This window comes from Choloepus didactylus, chromosome 11 (genome assembly GCF_015220235.1).
Source record: "Choloepus didactylus isolate mChoDid1 chromosome 11, mChoDid1.pri, whole genome shotgun sequence".
NCBI classification, from domain to species: Eukaryota; Metazoa; Chordata; class Mammalia; order Pilosa; family Megalonychidae; genus Choloepus; species Choloepus didactylus.
Window position 1 is genome coordinate 31739595 of NC_051317.1, and position 22014 is coordinate 31761608.

The 22014-nt window shown below is 40.2% G+C and overlaps 1 protein-coding gene and 1 long non-coding RNA gene across 3 annotated transcripts in view; one reads left to right on the plus strand and one right to left on the minus strand.

The window, feature by feature from the left end:
* The window catches only part of LOC119506272, a 34110-nt gene extending 15383 nt beyond the window's left edge, over positions 1–18727 (minus strand). Inside the window, exons 1-2 of the long non-coding RNA XR_005210960.1 lie at positions 18657–18727; positions 1819–1981 (exon numbers count right to left, since the gene is read on the minus strand). This is a non-coding gene — a long non-coding RNA (uncharacterized LOC119506272). The remainder of the gene's footprint in view (positions 1–1818; positions 1982–18656) is intronic.
* ADCY2 (adenylate cyclase 2) overlaps positions 1–22014 on the plus strand; it is a 510848-nt gene that overhangs the window by 62503 nt on the left and 426331 nt on the right. The window lies entirely within an intron of this gene.

A 22014-nucleotide genomic window follows, 5' to 3' on the forward strand; every position in this document is an offset into this window, starting at 1 on the left:
TTCATAGTGGGTTGAAAAACTAAGACCGTCGGAGGAAATCAGCAACAGCAGAGTTACAAAGAAAAGTACTGGATTGAGGGCTTAGTTCTCCCTTTTGGCTGTTTTATTTTGGTATTTCTGTGTGTCTTAAGTGACTGCAAGACAAAGTCACATTTTATTTAGTAGCTACAAGGAAGCCATTGGACACATGGTTTAGAAAAATGAAGTATTCAGTTTGTCAGGAAGATTATTCTACGCACTGTCCCCGAATTTTGATTTATTTATCTACATGGTGCTTTTTACTTTACTTTACTAAAACTATCCTGTGTATATTTTGTTTGTTATCTGTCTTCCCCTCTAGGACATAAGCTCCTTGAATTCAGGGACTTTGCGTATTTTGTCTGTTCACAGCTGCGTTCTCACTGCCTGTTATATGGTCTGACACATAATAGTGGCTCAGAAATAAATCAATGAAAGAATAAATACATTCACGGTTGGTAGTCACAGGGATATTAGTTATAAGGCAAAAGTTTACCATGATGTGTGAAAAGTAGAAGCACACGCAGAAAACCCCACTGAGCAGAACTGATGCTAACGCTCACTGAGGCTGCATCAGAACCGGCACCAGCTTCCTCCTGGTTTTCCAGAACCCTCTATGGGAGCGTGAGCTTCCGTATAAGCTGTCTTCTGCTCTGTCACTGTCACACTGAAGAGACTATGTGTAGACACTGCAATCTGTGGTCCCAGCCGAGCCCTTCCTTCCAGCCTTCCCCACCAAGGTGCAGGTGTGGTGTGAGTACAGCCGCATTGGACCCCAAGTTGGCCCCACCCACCCAGGTGCCGCAGCTTGGGCTCCATCAATATCACCTGGAACAGAAGACTCTCCCAGATAAAAATAAACCATTGCTATTTATAGACACTAAGTTTGAGGGCACTTTGTTACGTAGCTGTGGATAGCTGGAACAGAGAGGGGCTGTTTGGTTCAGCATGGGGCATGGATCCGAGGAGGGGTGAGGTACCTAATGCTCTGCCGTGCTCGATATGTGCTATTAAAAATAACCAATTTTATATTTGACACAACTGAGTCAAAACCATGAAATCCACCTGATGGGTAGGCAGCGTTAAGAGAAGGTGTCGGGTGCAAGATGCTGATGGAATATGGATCTGACAACAGTAATTAGATCTAGAATCTTGGATCTCTACTTGTATGTCTAACAAATACCCTGAAGCTGAATTCCTGAACGTCTTCCCCAAGAAGAAACCTGCCTTCTTCCAGTCTTCTTCATCTCACATAACCTCAGCTCTGTCTTCCCAGTTGCTCAGGCCCAGCCCCTTGACGTGATCCCCATTGGGTCTTTCCCCAGCACCCACCCATTGCTCCTGCAAGTCCAGCAGGCACCACATTAAAACATGTTCAGAATCCAGCTGCTTAGGGGATCAAATAAAATCTCCTCCAGACCATTAGCTTTGCTTTCTCCTGTCCCCAAAGCCCTCCCCCAGTCCACTCTCTAAAGTTTATGCTTCCTTGGACAACACTGAGTGCCCAGGTATCACCACCTGCCAGGAGACGCTCTGCAGATAAGGTAGATATTACCTTTGGAATAAAGTCCCTGACAAGAAGAGATTTTGCAGACACCTGTGAGTTTTGTAAATGAAGTCTGCACAACTCTTTTTTATTAACTTTTTTCCTTTATATTGAGGTGTAACTTACATGCTATAAAGTATATGAATGTTAATATGGCAGCTTAATCAAATTTGGAGGCTATTTGTGTGTGTGTGTGTTCATGTGAATCTACACCAATTCTAAATTATTTTACAGGAAAGTTCTCTTCCTCTTACCTTGCAGTGTGTGTGATGGGCTGGCTGTCTTCTGGCTTTTACTCATGAGTCTCTGCAGAGAGCGTGCTGCGGCCACATGGTTTTTAATCATGCATATTGAAAGGACTACATAATTTTGGGTAAGACAGTTCCAGGTAGTCAGGAAGTCCTCACTGGAACCTCACTGAAAAAAAAAAAAAATACTCCAAACAGATAAAAATCTACTTTTCAGCCTTTCAAATTACCCCAACATTTGTGTGTTCCTGCCTCTTTAAAATAGGTTTACTCTTCTAAGATCTGAGAACTTCTATTATGTTCAATTAATTAAAGTTAAATAATTGAAGACAACATTTGTTAATATTGGTACTATGGAAAATTATTAGAGATGTTGGTCAAATGTTTATCTGTGACTGTTTTGAGTCTTCATTTCAGCCTGAATTTATTTTCTTAGTAAAATGGCCAAGGTATGTATGCCTCTGAGTTTTCCTTCAGCTGTAACGTCCTGCAGTGGCATATGTGATATCATTTTAATTTTTTTAGTCTTGCCCCAGATACCAAAGCAACTGATAACTGTAGAGCATTTTCTTCTTGCCAGTCAATCCTAAACCCTTTACATACACTCATGTATTTATTCTGCTCAGTGGCTCTGTGAGGAAGGTAACAGAATTGTCCCCTTTTTGCACCTGAACTGGAGGCACAAAGGGCTTATGGTTTGCAATTGAGCCCTGGCAGGCAGGCACCAGAGTCTGTGTCCCTAACCACAGCACTATTCTCCTTTTGATGCACATGTTAGAAGAGGAGGGAAAACACATAACTCACAGAAAACTGCAGATTGGCTGCTAGAGCCCATCACTGAAGGAGGCTGGTGAATTAACTTTTATTTATTTTTATTACTACTTTTTAATTAGAGAAGTTGTGGGTTTACAAAACGATTGTGCATATGGATTCCCATATACCATCCTTTTATTAACACCTTGCATTGGTGTGGAACATTTGTTACAATTGATGAAAGGACATTTTTATAGTGATACTATTAACTATAGTCCACGGTTTAAGTTAGAGTTCACAAACTTGTGCATTCTGTGGGATTTATTTTTTAAGGTTTTTTTTGTACCATATATACAGCCTAAAATTTCCCATTTAACCACATTCAAATATATAATTCAGTGCTATTGATTATGTTCACAATGTTGTGCTACCATCACCACCATCCACTACCAAAAGTTTTGCTTCCTCCCAAGTAGAAACTCTGTACCTTGGAGTTTATCTTAATTGTATTTCCTTGCTAATGATGCAGATAATAGAGTCAGCACCATTTCCAATCAAATCAGAGCCAACCGTATGTAAGGAATGGGAAATAGGAATCAGACACATACAGAGCACTTGTGGGTACCCAGCACCATCCTGTGGGTTTTAACTTGTTTAATCCTCACAACTACCCCATGAGAGTGCATGGTTGGAGATGAGGACATCAGTCAGAAAGCACGTTAGTAAGTTGCCCAAAGACCGGCTAGTAAGTGGTGGAACCCAGCTGTTAAGCCAGGTAGTGGCTCCCAGTCTGCACTGGTAGCTGCTCAGCATACAGCCTTTCACAGCAAAGCAAGGCAAAATAACAGCAACACACAGGTTTTTAACTTCAAGGAAGCAGACTCTTGGATCCAGAAGTGTCAGCCAACCTTTATTTTATGCCAGTTCCCCTCTGTGGCTACACTTGAGGCAAAAACCCTTTGGTTATTGTACCTGATAACCTTTGCACCTAATAAACCCTGAGTTTATAAACACCTTCCATTGATTGCCATGGAAAGGAGTCATCCGTGTGATGCTGTAGATTGGCAGGCCATTTGCATGTAAATGGAACTCATGCTTAGTTGGTTTCAAAGGACTGGGTGGGACATTATCCAGGCTTGAATTCTCATATTCCTGCCTCAGGAAGGAATTCTGTGGTTTGGCAGTGCTTCCGATAATTGACTTCTGATTCTTCAGAAGAAGAAAAAACTTTAAGGATCTTTCTAATAAAAATATGTTGAATTTCCAAAGGAACAGTTTCATTTTTTGTCCTGTTAGATTATAAACTCCTTGAGAGTATGAAGACTTGAAATTCATCTATCCCTGTAATTACTTGGAGAGTTTATGATTAAACAAATTGCTGCTTCATGGGCATTTCCTTAATGATGTTTTCTTATGCATATGGGGAATTGGTATTTCTGAAAGTTTGTCTTGATATTTCAGTGCTAATTGCTAGAGAGAAGGCCACTTAAGATTGCGTGTGGATTAATTAAAATGCTGCTGCTGTATGAGAATAAAAAAAATGAATGAAAAACACGAGTGCGCTGTAAACTATTATCTTATAAGAGGAACAACTGAATGAACTTTTCATTTACTTTAAATATTATACAAAATCTGTGCACGGTTAGTGTGTTGATTATTGTTGAAGATTATGACTGACCCTCAGGAAAAGAGAGAAAAAAAATTAGTCAGTTCCGTGTAAGTTTGTATGATCTCAACTAGACCAGAAATAGGTCTGAAACCAAAACACAAACAGAAAACAACCTTTTCAAAACTGTACTAGGAAAGCTTCAAGTTTTGATGACATAGGATGAAGTGGGAATTAAAAAAGGAGATAGGACATGAGTGACTTCTAGACTGTTCCGGTTTGCTAATGCTGCTGTTTTGCAAAGCACCACAAATGGATTGGCTTTTATAAAAAAGGGTTTATTTGGTTACAGTTATAGTCTTAAGGCCATACAGTGTCCAAACAAAGGCATCAACAATAGGGTGTCTTCACTGGAGAATGGCCAATGGTGTCTGGAAAACCTCTGTTAGCTGGGAAGGGATGTGGCTGGTGTCTGCTGATCCCAGGTTGTGTTGCAGCTCCTCTCTCAGCTCCTGCACGTTCTTCAAAATGTTGCTCTTGGGGTGTTTTGTCCTCTCTTAGCTTCTCTGGAGCAAGTGTCAGCAAAAGTCTGCTTTCAATGGCTGTCTCCAAATGTCCCTCTTGGCTATAGCACTGAGCTCCTTCTAGCTGAGCTCCTATAGGTGTCCAGTGATTTAATCAAGACCCACGCTGAATGTAGGGGGCCACACCACCATGGAAACAATCCAACCAGAGTTATCACCCACAGTTGAGTGGGTCACATCTCCATGGAAACAACCTAAACCAAAGATTCCTACCTAATCAACACTAATACATCTGCCCCCACAAGATTACACTAAAGAACATGGTGTTTTGGGGGACATAATACATCCAAACTGGCACAGAGATGGTGTATGAAAATCTGAATGAATGGTTATTTGTGAAGCCTCAAGGAAGAAAAGTGATGGGCCCTTGAAAAGATACTCAGTAGAGGAGAGAAAAAAGTATGCTTATCTAATTTTCACAGATTTCATATCAGTTAGGCAAGTAAATATTAGATCAAATATATTCCTTTTTTATGGCCTTTACAAGTACACTTGTGCGATTGCTTTTTAAATTTTACACGTGATTTTTTTTCCTTTATTCTGTTTTAAAATTTGCCTCTTTTGAAAAACAGTCTTATGTCATGAATGAGGAAAGATCGTTACTCAAAAAATGATAGCAGGTGGAAAATTACTTTTCTGGATTTGCATCTTGTTGCTTAGTTTAAAACCGCCTATTCATCTGCCAAGTCTAGAAGTTAGCATAAATGACTAGGACCCAAAAGCTACAAATTCAGATACTGTTATGGAAACTTTCTTACTTTGTGACTTTAGGCCAGACATTTAAACTCCTCATGGTTTTAAACAAATTCATTGGAAAATGCTAAAATGACCTTTTAAATACAAAACACCTTCAAAAAATGTTTGGGCATTTCATGTCCAGGAAAGGTTGCTTGATTTTTAAACAGCCTCATAAAGAAGTGCCAAAGCTGTATCAGCCCCAGTGTAGACTAGCCACGTTGTTCGCAAGAATGAGCGAAACCCACACTCTTCTTTTCTTCCTCCATTGAAGTAATAAAGCCCCAAGTGAGTGGTTACTTTCATGGCTGGATTTGCATTTACTGGGAATTACAACAAATAGCATTATGTTGTTTCTCAATTATGAAAAATGATCTGTGCTTATTGCAGAATAATTTGAACACAGCCAAAAGGCAAAGATAAAAATTTAAAATGGCTAATTAGCCACCACCCATTCATAACTACTTTTGACTTTTTGGAGAAAGACCCTGTAGGCTTCTAGTACACACATGCACAAAACACACACATTTTATATATATATATATATTTGTGTCAGTGTATAAAGATGTATATATAGGTATATATTTATGTATCTACAAACATTTATTTTTATATATTTACAAACTGTGATCATATAATTTATATAGTTTTAGTTCTATTTATCATTCACTTAACCCCGATATTCTTCTAACACTAATGGCTGCATGTCATTCCTTTTATGTGCCATAACTTAGCATTCCCTTATGGTGGAATACCTGAGATGTTTCTAATCTTTTATGTGATAAAATGTCCATATATACATGTCAGATCATTTTGTAGAATAAAATACTCCAAGTGGAATTTCTAGGAGAAAGACCATGCGTGTTTTTAAATATTGGCTTTAGTTTCATTTATCCTCTTTTGATGTTTGACAGTTCAAGTCTTTTCCCTTTTCTTTCCATATTCATTCTGGTTTATTGTTCCTGCATATCTTGAGAATCATTTTCCCCTAAATTCCTTAATGCAGTTTATTGGAATTGCAAAGCATTTACAAATTATTTGAGGAATAGTGAACATATTTCCAAAAACTCTTCCTATATAAGAACATGGTATAGCTCTTGAATAAGTTCATTTTTCCTGACCCTTGGTAAAATTTAGTAGTTTATTTCATGTAATTCTTGTACATTTACATTGTGTTTATTTAAAGGCATATTTTATTCCTGAAATGTTTGTAAGGGTATTTAAATCAAATATTCTCTCTTATTAATGATGTTTACAAAAGTTATTGATGCAGTGCATAGTTTAAGTAATTGGCCAACTTAACTCTATTAATGTCAGTACTTGTTCATTTAATTTGATTTGTCCTCTGCAAACAAAGAATTTTGCATCCACTTTCTGCGGGTTATATCTTATTTTTTTTTTAATCATCTTGTTCTTTTTAAAGAGATGACCTTGGAAATAACACAACTGATAGTGGTTTTAATGTGTTATAGCTTGCATGGATGTGCCTCTAGAATTGACTATGGCATTGGTTGTGGACTATAATTTTAGTATGTTATCTTCTCTCTCATAGTTTACTTCTTTTTCCTGTATTCTTCTCAGTTTTGTTCTTTTACATTTTGTTTTGCTTATTTTCCATTTTTTTATCCCTTGCTTTGCAGTCTGCATATTTTTATAAGTAGTACAGAAAGCACAAAGCAGATATGGTCTGAAATACATACTTCTTTTTCAAGAAAGCATTTTTTTTTTGGCAAAAGTGGGTTCTTTCATGATTTTTTCAATATAATGATTCTCTCCCTTTATATTGTAGGTAATTTTGTAACTGTTTTAATTTCCTGGGCTGCTCAAGCAACTGCCACAAAATGGATCAGTTTAAACAATGGGAGTTTATTAGCGTGTGGTTTTGAGGTTAGGAAAAACGTCCAAATCAAGGCATCTTTAAGGCGATGCTTTCTCCCCAAAGACAGTAGCATCCTGGGGCTGGCTGCCAGCGATCCTGGTTCCTTGGTTTGTCACACAGGCGTATGGGGGCATCTCCTGGTTTCCCTTCCCTTCCAGGTTCCATTGATATTCAGCTCCGGCTGCTGCCTCTGTGGCTTTCCCTTCTGTGTGTCTGAATTTCATTCTACTTATAAAGGACGCCAGTCATAGGATTCAGACCCATCCTGACTGAGCTGGGCCACCCCTTAACTGAAGTCACCATATCCAGAGATTCTACCAACAATGGGTTCACACTCACAGAAACGGATTAAATTTAAAAGAACAGGCTTTTTAGGGAGTAGATATAGTTCAAAACCACCACAATAAGTTACATTATTTTCCATTTCTTTGTTATTGATTTCTAGTTTAATTCTCTTATGGTCAGAGAACTTGCTTTATATGATTTCATATATACTTTATGTGATTTCATTCGTACTTTATATGATTTCAGTTTACTTAAATTGGTTGAGGTTTGTCTAATAGCCCAAAATATGGTTGGTTTTGATGAATATGCTATGGGTAGTTGAACAGAATGTGTATTCTGCTGTTGTTGGGTGAGGTGCTCCAGAACGGTCAATAAGGTCAAATTGGTTGATCATGTTTTTTTATGTTTTCTATATCATTTACTGGTTTTCTGTCTACTTATTGATTAATTACTATGAGAGAGATGTTGAAATTTCCAACCAAAATATGGGGTTATCCACTTTGATAAAATTTGATAGTTTTGCTTAATGTATTTTTTTTAACGTAGCACATAGCACAGGAACATTTTCATTTCTTAGGCCTTGTTTATTAGTTGGCCCTTTTATCTTTATGTAATATCTTTCTTTATGTTTGGTATTATTCCTTATTCTGAAGTGTACTTTGATAAAATATAATCCATTTTAACTTTCTTCATTTAGGGTTCACATGGCATATCTTTTTCCACCTATTGAATTTTAGCATATGTCATTATATTTAAATTGGGTTTCTTGTATATAGCACACATTTGACTACCTTTTTTTTTAAGCACCTGAAATCTCTGTCTTTTAATTAGTATGTTTTGACCATTTAAATTCAATATAATTATTGCTATGGTTGGAGTAAATTCTGCCACCTGTTCATTCTCTTTTTTTGTCATATTAAAAAATCTTTATCTTCCTGTTTTTTGATTGAGTATTTTTTATAATTCTATTTTTATCTCAAACATTGATTCATATTTTTACAAATTTTAAATGTTTTCTAGTGGCTACCTTTAATTACAGTCTATCCTCAAATAATATTCTACCACATCACATGTATAGTAGCATCTTATAACAGTGTACTCCCAGTCCCCCCCCATTTCTGTGTTATTGTTGTCATATCTTACTTTTCCATATGCTGTAAATCCACAACACATTGCTTTTATTTTCCTTAGCAGTTAATTATCCTTTAGAGTTAATTTTTTTTAAAGAAAAAAATGCCATTTGTATTTACCTTTATTTCAGCCATTTCTGTAGATTTTCATTTCGTGTGTATGTATGTGTAACTATAATTTTCTATAGGATAGCTCTGCTAATAATGAATTCTTACAGTTTTTGTTTGTCTGTAAAATTGTTTTCCTCCTTCTCTTGTGAGAGACATTTTCTCTGGGTATAGATTATTCCTTGACAGCATTTTTCTTTTAATACTTTAAAGGTGTTACTCCATTGCTTTGTCTCACAGAATTTCTAGCAAGAAGTCAGCTATAATCTTTCTCTTTGTTCCTCTGTATGCAATATATTTTTACATTCCCTGGAGTCCTTCAAGGTTTTCTTTATTTTTAATTTTCAGCAGTTTGAAAATGATGTCTCTAGATTTTAAAATATATCTGGCTTAGAGTTCTCTGAGTTTCTTGGATCTGTGGTTTGATATATTTCATTATATGTGGAAAAATTCTGAGCCACTATTTCTCCTGTCCCATTTTCTCTCTTCTTCTAGGATTCTGATGACATGTGTTAGGTTGTGTCATATTGTTTCACAACTCTGGGATGCACTGTTCTGTTTTTTGTTTTCTCTGTTTTTTTTTAATCCTTGTGTTCAAGTTTGTTTAATTGCTATTGACTTATTTTCAATTGCTGATTCTTACCCAGGCTCTGTTGCATCAACTGATGAGGTATTCTTTATCTCTGTTGTTGTATTTGTATCTTTAGCTTTTCCATTTTACTCTTCCTAATGGCTTCTACCATATGTTCATGCATGCTCTCCATCTTCTCCTCTAGTCTTTAATATATTCTGATCATTTATTTTAAATTCCTTTTCTGTGTCAGAGCTATACTGTACTGGATAATAGATTATTTTGTCTCTTGTCAGTATATTCTTAACTTGCATATTTGTGTGTCCATAATTTTTGACTGAATGCCAGATCTTATGAGTAGGACAGTAGAGACTAAGGTAGATTGTATTTAGGCCCAGAAATGAGCATGCCATTTCTTCAGCTAAGCCCTTGAGATGGAGAGTTGGGTCAGCCTTGTCAGGAGTTTTGCTGGTTTTGGGTTTTGTCTTGTACCTTCAGTGAGCACTGGCTTCTAACTCCTCTGCCCTTACCTTGACCCGAGGGTGTGTCTTGTTTGCTGGAGGGTTTTCCCTCGATGTTTCTGCCCTGTCTCAGTGTCAGGTCTTCCCATTTGCCCTGTGCATCCGAGAAGGTCTGCCTTTACTCTCCTGCCCCTCCCCAGCTGGTCAGTTCTCACATGCCTGACGGTGGGAAACAGGGGAGGGGGATTCTGTGTTGTCTGGCCCTACCTCAGAGTCAGGCAGGCCTAGGGTCCCTGAGTCTTGGAGTTGGGTTTCCTTGTGGCCCCGTGCCTCTCATAGTGTCAGGAGACTTCTAGTGGTCTGGACTCAGGAGGGTTTCCTGCCCCTCCCCTAGAGGTAGAGGGTCTTTTTAATATTTTTTCCCTGCTCCCAGGTGTCGTAAATTTTCACCTGTGCCTTGGGTAACGGGATGGTGCCATTTCTTGGGGTCTTCAGCCTTTTGTTTCTTAAGAGGAAGGGGTGCTGGGTTCTGTGCCTTTCCTCACTGTTGGCCATGCACCCTCAGGGGAGGCTTTTAGGGACTAAGGCGTGGCTTCCATCTTTCTTGCCAGCCTTTGGTGGAAGTCCATGGAGAAGAGTCCGTGAATGAGCAGGAACCCGGTAACTCAGTTCCCAGTGCTTCTGTCCTCTCAGGCTAGCCACACCCACCTTGGCAACTCACTACAAGTTTTAGCTGACTTCTTACCTGCCTGTGTGGCAGCCCTGTCTCCTGCTTATTGTGCCACATGGGATCCAGTGTTTACATCCATCCTTTCCTTGGAAGCACTTGCCTTTCCTAAGATTTCAGTCTAGCTAGTTGCTCTGCAACCTTAGATGAGTTCAAGGAAAATTATGAGATTGTAGGTTATCTTGCTTTTTCTTAGAGATGCCATCTCTCTGGATGACTGCATTGCAGGCAGGAGCTGGGAGCTCTTATTAACGTATCTTTACATTATGAGTCTATTCATCCATGTGTCCATGCATTCATCCACTCATTGAACAGGTTTATCTGAGCATGTACCACACCAGGCACGGTTTTCTGTGTGAAGCTACAGCAGACCACAAGGACAGACTTCGTCCCTTCCGCCCTGATGCTTACGACCCAGCAAAAAGGCAGATCCTTGGTATAAGAAATAAAACCCCAATGAAATAAAGAAAAAAGTGAGGTAGTGTCATGAAAGACTTAATGGAGGGCTGATTAGCAGGGGGTCTCTGAAGAAGATCTGAGTTAGGGGCACTAGCCTCCTTGAGGAGCTGAAGTGTAAGCTGAAACCCAAAGTCTGAGAAGCCAAACTTGTTGAGTTGTGGGTGTGGTGGCTTGGGGAAGGGGTTCAGGTGGAAAACTCCTAGCAGAGAAGACATCAGGACAAAGGAACCTGGGGCAGGAACTGCTACAGAAGCTGCCAGAGGGGCGCTGAGCCTGGAAAACAGTCTTTAGGAGGTGACGTGGGAGCACGGTGGGTCAGATCTGGTGGGCTGTGATGGCCTTTGAAAGGAGCTTGGGTTTTAGTCTGAGGATTTTAAAGGGATGAATGCATTAACGGGGATCCTAGCAGGAAGCAGATGATCCACTCGAATGGGGTGAGAAGCACTGAATGAACGCAGTGCTTACAGGGCTGAGCAAGTTAAAGAGGAACCAACCAGGGGTTGAGTGGGGGGGGTGTGAAGCCCCAGGACTTGCCACCAGATGTTGCTGCTGCCAGCGAGCCTGGAAGGGGAAGGACGTGGCTGGCCCTGCACCTGGGGCAGGTGGGTCTTGGTGAGCGTCCTAAGGGACCTGGTGTCTGCTGGAGGAATGCTAGCTTGTGTTGACCCAACAGGGGGGCCTTGGGGAATAAACATTGGGACCTCACCCTCTTTCCACTCTCCCACCTCCTGCCTGTGCCTCCCACTGATCTAAAGCCCCACTGACCCGAAGCCTTTCCCCAGTGGGAAGAAGCCCATTGATTCAGTTCTCGGGTACAGGATGGGTGAGGAAAGCCAGACAGTGGATCTGGAAGACAACTCTGGAGTTTCCAGCACTGAGTGACCGGAACGGGCTGGCCTTTTAAGGCACTGACTCTGGCTGGGGTGTGGAAGAAAGGGAAGGGGCAAATGTGGTCCTGCTGAGGGTCAGGAAGAAGGGGTAAGGCAGTTTGGCAGCTGCTGTGGAGGAGAGCGATGGATTTGAGATGGGCTTATATGGTAGAACAAACAGGACTTGGGTGAGATTCAAGGGGTGAGGGCAAGTCAAGGATAACTCCCAGGCTTCAGAGCTCTGTAACTGGGTGGAAGCCAGAATCCTTTACTAAAGTGGGACGACTATGGCATGACCAAGCTTGAGGGAAGAATCAAAAGTGATGTTTCAGAGATCTTAAGCTGGAGGCAACTTTGAGACAGCCAAGCGGAGATGCCGAGCTGTTCGTCCTACCTCGACAGTTGAGAAGCAAGAGGAGGGGTCTGGTTGGGGTAGAAGAGAGAAATGTTCAGCCACAGGCCTGGGTGAGACCACCCAGGATGCATGGATGGAGACCCAGAGCTCAGCCTGGCGGAACCCCCACATGTAGATACGGCATAGACAGGGGAAGGAGCAGCCAGGGAGGTAGGTGGGACTCGAAGTGCAGGGCGAGGGGGCCGTAGCAGGGGCAGAAAACAGGAGTGGTCAACAGGAGGAGAAGCTTCTCTGAGGTCCAATAAGAAGAGAGTCTAAATGTGATCCTGGCACTTTTCTGTACCCTAGGGGCAGAGGGAGTGGCTTCTAGGCCCTCCTCACTTTGGGTGCCAGTGGGAACGGGTGCAGCCTGAAGCTGCCATTCTGCCCATAGGTTGGTTTCCTCGGTGACCAACGGAGAGAGAAGACCCCTGCGGGAGGCCCCCACTCTCTGCAGCTCTTTCTCAGAGGTGGTTCTTCCAGTTCTGTCCTGCCTAGATAGTGAGTATGCTGGATCCACATCGGACAGACGGTTTCCAGAAACCTCGTCACCTCCCAAATTTCAGAAATGTCCATTGCTCACCTCACCCTCTTACCGAAATGCCAATATCTTGTCTTTCAATGTGTAAATAAGGGGTCTAATGGCAACACGGTTTTTATGTTCACTGCCTTTATATTTGCAAGCTGGTGATAATGTCAGATAAGAATAGACAGGCTGTGGAACAGCACAAAAAGAAATATGTCTTCCTTTCCTATGATGGAGTGTCACTCTGAGTCCAGGAAATTTAAAAGTACTTCTTGAAAACCATATTTTAGCTCTGCAAATAATTTTTCCTAATTCAATATATGTGGTAAACATTTATAGGTGCTACATTTATCACCTGTCTCTTGTTCCTGTAGATGCAACCCTACTTTCCCCTATGCATCCTATACTGTGATAATGGTTTCGAAAAATAATAGAATCGCTCCAAAGTTTATTCCACGAATTTCCTCCAAAGACAGCTCCGGAATAGTCAGGTCAAATCAGTGTATTCAATAATGTTGAACACTTTTCTAGAAAATAGAAAAGGTGTTTGGTATCCTTAACCTCAGCCTAGTTTTCCATATGCTTTTATTGTCTGCATGAATCTGGAGCTATCGATTTTAAAGAAATAAGTATCCATTTTAAATAAATAAATAAATCTCAGAAAGTGTGCTTGCTTTTATTCACCTTGCTGACTTCTCCACATTGAGTTAGGGTGCTCTGGAGACAGAGGCTCTGCTGTCTGCTTCCCTCGCTAGTGTGCTGTTCTTTGCACAGCACGGAGGCCGGAAAGTACAGCACCTAAAAGCAAATCTGTGGTCTTCCGGAGAGGAAAATTACACTTCTGCCTTCACCCAGCACGTCAAACTTGTGCTGGAGACGGCAGGGCTGTTTTTAAAGGCACCAGGAGTTCACTTTTACATGGTTTTGAAAGATTTGCTCCTCTCCTGTTATCTGTTTACATGTATTTCTGTGTTTTTTAGATTAAAAAAGAATAACTTTGCCTAAAGCATCATTTGAGGCCTAATCAGAACTAAAGCTAGTCTCTGTGTGAAAGTAACTGATCTATATGGACATTGAATCAATTATCTTAGCTCCATTGCTACTCTACTCTTGGCATCCAGTGATTTAAATAAAGCAATAAAAATATTTAGTTACGTTAATTATATGCATATACCCCAGGAGGCAGGGGAGCAGTTACTTTTTGCTAAATATCCACAGCTGTGCATTTAAGGGTATTTTGTTTGCATTATTCAACCTTGTACCCTACATGGTGCCTAGGATATTATGAATAATCAGAAAGAATTTCTTGAATGAATATAAAACTTTGAGAAACAGCTTTTCCTCTCGTAAGTGAAGGTAGCTGGGGTGTTTTCTATAACTTTCTATGTTTGCTTTTTCAATACACAAACCCAAGACCTAGTTGTCTCCTCCCAGGACTCTACAGTTATAACCTATTTCCTCCATGTAAGTGTGAGCAGCTGGGTTATGGATCCATTGAACAGCTGGGCACACCACAGTCTATTTAACTGAAAATAATATGATTAACAAGGATCCAGTTTCTACCAAAGTGGAAAGCTTTAAACAAACATAAACTAATACTAACATGGTAGTTAATCGGCATATACAATTAGAGGAACATCTCAGGAAATATTAATCCATATGAAAATATTTCCACCTCTTCCAATGATTTCTTACATATTACTTAGATAGATATATGTTTATGTATATCTGAGAGCATATATACCCTTATCATCTTAGGATGTACTTGAGCATGCTAGGCTCTCAAATATTTGCTGAATGAATGGTGTGTCTTTGTTGCTTGATAAATGTTTACTGAACTGTTTGAAAGCAAATGGAAACACATTTGATAAGATAATATTGTTTTGTCATCTGCTATATGATGGTAAAGGCCAATCTTTGAAGGCAAACAAATGCCTTTCTATTTGTGCAGGGCTATTAGACACAGCAGGTCCTGATGATGTTTCTTTAAAGGGAGAGTCTCCAGCATGAAACACATTTGGTACCAAAAGTTAGTTGTATTGGACTGATGACGCGCTAGAGTGAAGAAAGGAAATGACACTGTGTATACATGTACTTGGGGTTATAGTAAAACTCTAGTCCTTACAGCTGTGTACTAAACAGTTTGTTTACAGCCTGTAATCTAGTTCAAGAGTGGGGATGTCTTTAATTTTAATTTGATATTTTAGGGTGTCATTTATACTAGTGAAGTGCTGCCTGGATTTATAATTAATGTTTTAATTTGATATTTTAGGGTGTCATTTATACTAGTGAAGTGCTGCCTGGATTTATAATTAATGCTTTAATTTGATATTTTAGGGTGTCATTTATACTAGTGAAGTGCTGCCTGGATTTATAATTAATGTGTTCTTAAGGAATTTAGTATCTTTTCTTTTATAAATGCATGATTTTTATATATTGTACAATTTTCAGGATTTGGGTGATTATAACTTAGCAGAAATCATGTTAAAACTTATGATGTATTATTGGAGAAATCTTTGGAATCTAATGTAGCTTATTATATGCTCAGTTCATGAATATGTTTCATGCACTGGAGCTTTGCATGGTTCAAATTCAGCATGAAGACATACATAATGAAAGTTTAACTTTTTTGAAAGGGACACATTTTAAGAAACGTGACAAGATTTATAAATAAACCATGATGTCTCAAACACACGGGATTGACAAATTCTTTAAAGTTCAGGTGCTGGGATCATAAGGTTGTTTACTCATGTGTGAAAATAAATCCAGCTGCTGTCTCAAGAGACATCCAATTTTAACTACAATCTCATAGTGTAGTGAATGTTAGGGCAATAAGAATCACTTTATTTATTTATAAGACAGTAATCACTATTGGAAGTTAGCTTCAAATGAAGTTCTAAGCATCATGATTTAATGTGAATTATTATAGTTCTCAGTCTGTGAATATGTGTGTTTCCCTTTTTGGTTTAGAAGTGATATATGGTTTGAATTTCCAAAAATACATATACTTATGTACTGGAAGGCTGTGATTTAACTTATGTAATGCCTCAGAGAACACCCCAGCGTTTCAGTGATTGAGAACCACATCTAAAGAAAGACTGCATTTCAGTTTGCAGAGACCAATTGCATTTTTTTGGAATTGTTGTTAACATAAACACTGAAAACATTTCATCTCATGAATGACTACTAAAAATTTAAGATCTTCAACTATTCAAGGTACCGGGATTTGAAATCTCATTTACATTGAGATGGTTTGCACTGCTCCTGACAAGGAGGTGGGTTCTGATCTATATGGAACCCAGCTAGGGGATCCAGCGTGGGGGCGCCAGGGCAGAAGTTGGGGGGGTGGTCAGCATGTCGGCATTTCTCACGTGCTTCTGCTGGCCCCACCGTCCGCTCCAAGCACCCACAAGTACACATCCTGTCCTTTCCCCCCACCGGCCCTCCCACCAAGGGCTTCCTGCTTCATCTCTTCCAGGCCAAATCCTGATGGGTTTGCAAGGTGCACACAGTTCTGTTTTATTCTGTCAAGCCTTATTTACCTGCAGTTCTCTCTCCCCTAGTGAAAACAAAGAGCGTTTCTATATAACCGGCCAATTTACAAATATTTTTATATGGAACTCACATTATTCTTGGAGTATTGACATCACCGTAAATTCAACAGAGCAGCTATTATTATGCCTCTTTTATAGGTCAGAAACCCATGTTCCGAGAACTTCAGTGATATTCCTATGGGGTTTCCTTGTTCACTTTTCATCCATTTGTTCACGAATGAAATATTTTTTCTATTCACAAAATATAACAGATTTAGATTTCCCAGATTTTTATTTCACTTATAATTCTACTGAATTGAAAACATGGAAATGAATGTACTTATAGCTTTGAGAAGTCTTCCGAGTGACCAGTAAAAAAAAAAAAAAATAAGTGTACACTATCCAATATTTACTTATAATCCAATACTATCCAATTAGAAAATATATTAAGGAGAGATAGTCCAATTGGAAAGATCTACAAAATCATAATTTTTTTAGGAATGAACTTCAAAACAAACTTGCACCACTTTAATGAAGGAAGTAAAGGAATTGTTTTAATGTGCTGATTGACTACAGAAGCCTTGGGTAACTGAAGGCTACCTCCTGCTGTAGTGGGGCCCAGGCCCTACACCCTTCCCCTGAACTTCCCCAGGAAGGTGACTACTTTGGGATGGCCATTGCATACCTCTCGCTCTCCATCCTCACTCGCAGCTGATAATCTTGCCTCTAGTTCCCTGGAAAATCTTCAGTTATCTGGAGAGCTTCTGCCATCCCCATGTAACCTCCTGCACCCACAGTGCTCTGTGCTGCCTTCCTTCCTATCATGACATGTGAGCTGTCTGTAGCTCTCTCATCTGGGCTCAACCCCTCCACTCAGGCACCAGTTTTCAGATCTTCTCAGCTGCCCAAGGGTATGTCCCAGCCATTTTCTCCTCTGTGTCCTGCATCCTAAAAATCTGTGTCTCCACCAGGTGTGTTCCTTCAGCACTCCAGCATGTTCTTTCTTACGTCTTAAAATCACAAGACCCTTGACCCATATCCATGATCCGCCATTCCATTCCTCCCAAGCTAACATCCCATTCCTCTCTTTCCATCTGTAGCAAAACTCCTTGAAAGTGTTATCTGTACTAACCGATCTCAGTTTTCCCTGGACCCCTACACTGGTCAGGAGCGGATGAGATCAGGAAGGAAGTAGGAGTGGACAGAAACCACGTGGGGTCTGGGGAGTCAGCCTGTTTGGCTAAAACTGCCTGATTAAGGTCACCTGGTTGGGGTCACTGGTTAGATTGCTACTGTTGTGGAGACGATACTGGCAGTTTTCTTTACTGTGTTGTAAAATGTACATCTCCTTTGACACAGCAGCTCTATATCTGGGAAATTATCCTTAGAGCATTATTACATAAATACACAAAATCTATAACTGAATGTTCATCAAAGCCCTCAACATTAGAGCCATGCTAGGTTAAATAAATATCCATAATACATTCATAAAAATTACAAAATAAAGGTTTGTTAACAGAGGATAGCTGTGATGTATCACTACAAAATAACATGTAGAGTACAATCAGATTTTTTTTCTTAAATTTTTCTTAGAGAGAAAGATAGAAGGATAAATGACAGATGATACAAGGAGTTAGTTATCTATCAATATTAGAGATATTTACAATGATTTTCCATTCATTCGCATCTTAAAAGTTTTTGTTGGTCAATACCCATGAATTACAAATTTAAAATGTGAAAACAGAATAAAACACAACATTTTTATTTGTTAAAGTTCCAAGTTTAAATCCAAGCTGAAAATATCATACTCATGAAGAACACATCAGAATGAGAGAAATCTAATGCTTTTCTAGGGCACATTGCATGCAGAGGCCGTTGTGCATTCCAAAAGTACACTTCCAGGCTTTCTTACTTTAAAAGATATAATAATCAAAATTATATATATTACATACAAATGAATATGTGCACAAATATACTTATCTTTGAATACTCACGAATACATGAATCAACAGGGACATACGTATGCATACAGTTACATATGTTTACATGCAGGCACACTTACATACACACACACGCCTTTGTTTTCTGACACAGCCCAGATATTTAGTTTGCAAACTTTATGTGTGAATTTTCCAAAGCTATTTCATAATGAATTTTAATGAAACTCGGTGATTTTTTAAAAGGTCAGAGTTTCAGACGACATTTAGGCTAGGACAACACCCACCTTTTGCAGCTGGCGGTTGGGTGAAAAACTGTCAGTGTCTCACACACCTCACAGGCTGTTACTGGGAAAGCAGACCTTGCTTTATGGAAAAGGGGGTATCGTGCCCTGAATAAGCAAACTTAGCCTCACTTCTTTCAGTGCAAACACCATCAATCCCTTGTTTTCATGAATTCTACCATTTAAAAACTTTTTTTAGAAATAATATTGACTTTGGAGCATGTGTTCCAAAAGCAAACAGACTTCAGGATACAAGCATTTGATGAGAGCTAATATTGACAGTCCATGTCTGGTCGTGACGGACCTTGGTCCAAGATAAGTCAAAATAAAGCTGTGTGTATGTTGGAGGCAGGGCTCCTAGAAGTGAGCGGCCACAATTCCCTCATCACGTAGGAGACGGGGTGTTCATCATGGACTAGAAAGCCATGCCATGGCTCTCCCCAAAGTGCTTTTCTTGCATTACTTCCGTCCATGGTTGCAAAAGGAAGGTCCTGGCCCTTCAAGGTGTCTTAAAAGGATGTTGTGGACAAGAGCATGTGCACGGACCTTTAGAAAAGCATTGTGACTCCTGAGAACAACCATCACTGAAGTCAGTGAGCCATCAAACCCAGGCACCATCTCCAAGACCAGCCTTGCCTCTCCTCACCACGTGCCTGCCCACCCCCGGGACCCCCGTGACACTGGCTGCTCCCACCACATGGAATGGTCTTGCTACTCCTCCCCACTGCTGTTGTCTCATCCTGTAGGTCATGAGCATCATGTTTTCACAAAGACTTCCCTGACATGCCCCCCTCCACCGTGACCACCACACATACAAACATGAAGGACCCGGTTAAAGTTCCGAGGCTGTTTGTGCTCACAGCACTATGGGTTCTCCAGGGACTTCATCGCAGACATAGTCAAGGTCTTTGTAATCGTTTGTCTGGTGGCAGTCTCTCCATCTGGTCCAGAAGCTCCAGGAGGCAGAGGTGGCCTCTTTCTTATCACCCAGAGCTGACAGCATCTGACACGAAGGGGGCTTCAAATAGTGCCGACTACTGAAGAGATGAGTAAAGTCTTCTTCATGTACATAATACCCAGATGGCACATTCTTTTTGTTCATTGTCAAAATGCAATTGGTTCCCTATATAGTCAATATTTATAAGGATGTAGAATTTTGTTTGGCTCAGAGATAATAATGAGTGTTCCACTTCTAATGAGAATGGCCCATCCAACATGAACACATGGCTTAAAAGAATTGTGCATTTTAGTCATTCTCTAAATGCATTTCTGTCTTACATTTCAGGAATTCTAGTTAATATGCATCCTGATGAGACATGTTTGAACTGTTTACTTGGAAAACTCTAAGTGGTCTAGGGAAAAGCTTGTATTTACAAAATACGATATTGAAAAAGGCTCTAATGAAAGGAAAAAAATAAAATTGAGATATTAGTCATAAATGCGTCCTTTGGGGTCACCACATCTCTGGATCCCCATGTTCTGAGAAAAAGTGTATTCTTGCCCCCCACCTGTCTTCCTGAAGGATCTGCATTTCTCCTGCTTAGCTTTCACTCTGAATTTCTGCTTCTACTAAATTTTCAAACCCATCCTATCAAGTCTGCAATGTGTAGTATCTTTAGTTACTCAACATTTTGGGGACAATGGAGAGTCACTGCACACAACACTGGAGAAACATGGAAATTAAGGCAACCTTCCTCACACCCAGTGGACAGATTCCTAGAATTTTATTATGTGGGATAGTTTAGTTCCTTATCCATCCCACCCCCAGACTCATCTCTGCATCAGTGAAACCTTAAAGGGGCCTATTAACAAGTTTTCCCTTATGGATGAGTCTTCTCTCCCTAATTATCAATCCCCCATGGACACTTTGAAATTGCAGTTGATCTTCAACTTGGACTGGATCAAACCACCAGGCTGTGCCTCCTCCCTAGTTGACCATTTCTATAAGAAAAATGAGAAAATCACTAACTCTCCCACAGTACCCAGAGCAAACCCCGGGGCCAATCTCTCCAACTCCCCATTTCCATTGCAAAGTGTAACTTCTTAGGTTTTCTTGGATATTCCACTTTGGGCAGAGTTTCCCAAATTCCCTGCTTTGTGAGCTCCACTAGCAGAGGTTATGAAAGGGCATGGAAGGACAACATGCCCCATAAAACGCAGCCACAGCAAGGCACTGCCCCATCCAGCGACTGTCGCTGTGCTCTCTGCTTACTTTCTCTTTAGGACTACTGACTTTAATGTCACATTATCTCTGTGATTGCCGCGGATGTGGTTTTGGCTCCGAGTTCAGCCTTTTCACCTGTGTGTCATGTCCCCTGCTTTTCCCTGTCCCCTGTCCCTCAGCCCCTTCTCGGATCACTGTCCCATCCCACCCCCATGCCTGGCTCTGGATCCTTGACCCCAACTTGGAGAGGTACATCTGGATAGTAAATACTCAGGATTCTCCTGCATAGAAGACTTAAGAGTATCCTCAATGTGGCCCACTCTTGCATTGTCTCTTCTCGCTCCATCCCTCTGCTGTAGGGTGTCTGTAGGAACGTTGACTCTCTGAGCTCCAGGTTTGTGGACAGGCACTTCTGCATGATGACTGATGTGGAGGGTAGAGTGGGGCGTAGCTGGAGCCTTCAGTTGCTCTTTGATTACTTTTTATTTCTGTGCTTTTTGTTGAATTTCAAAGATAGGTTTGTCATTTCATTTAGTGAGGAAGTAAAGACTTTAGGACTGAATTGGTAAGATTAATCAGTCTTAGTAGGGAGGGATATTACTTTGGGTGGGGGGATTTGATACATGATTGGAGGCTAGTTATTACTGGGACAGTATGTAGGCATTTTCGTAGACTAAGATATGGGTAACTGATTTTAAGTTTTTCCATCTACAGCTGGTAGGAGTCATGTAATATGAATGGCTTTGGGGAGAGCTGTCCCTTTATTCTATTTGAAACCATTGTTTATATGTTTCAGAAGTTCTTTTTCCTGATTTTAAATAGAATTCTTTTTGGATGGGAATATGTAACTTTTCACACCCATCTGCCCTCTTCCACATTCCACTCAGGAGGTGAAAATGAAGCAATGCATTTAGAGAGCTAGGCCTCTTGCCCAGAGGTAAAGTGGCCTCAATTAGGTGAACTTAGGACTGGACACCAGAAACGGGAAGGCAACACTGTCTTGGGAAAATATACAAACAATGAAATTGACTGCTTCAGACTTTGTTGCCCTAATCTGAAAAAAAGCAAATGGAAAGAATAGAAATGTGCCTTATGGGGAATTAGCACATTTGCTCGAAAGACTTTTTGGCAGTAACATTAAAAAATGTCTTTTTGGGGGTGAAATTGCATGACAAGTGTCTAGGAACCTCTACCCTG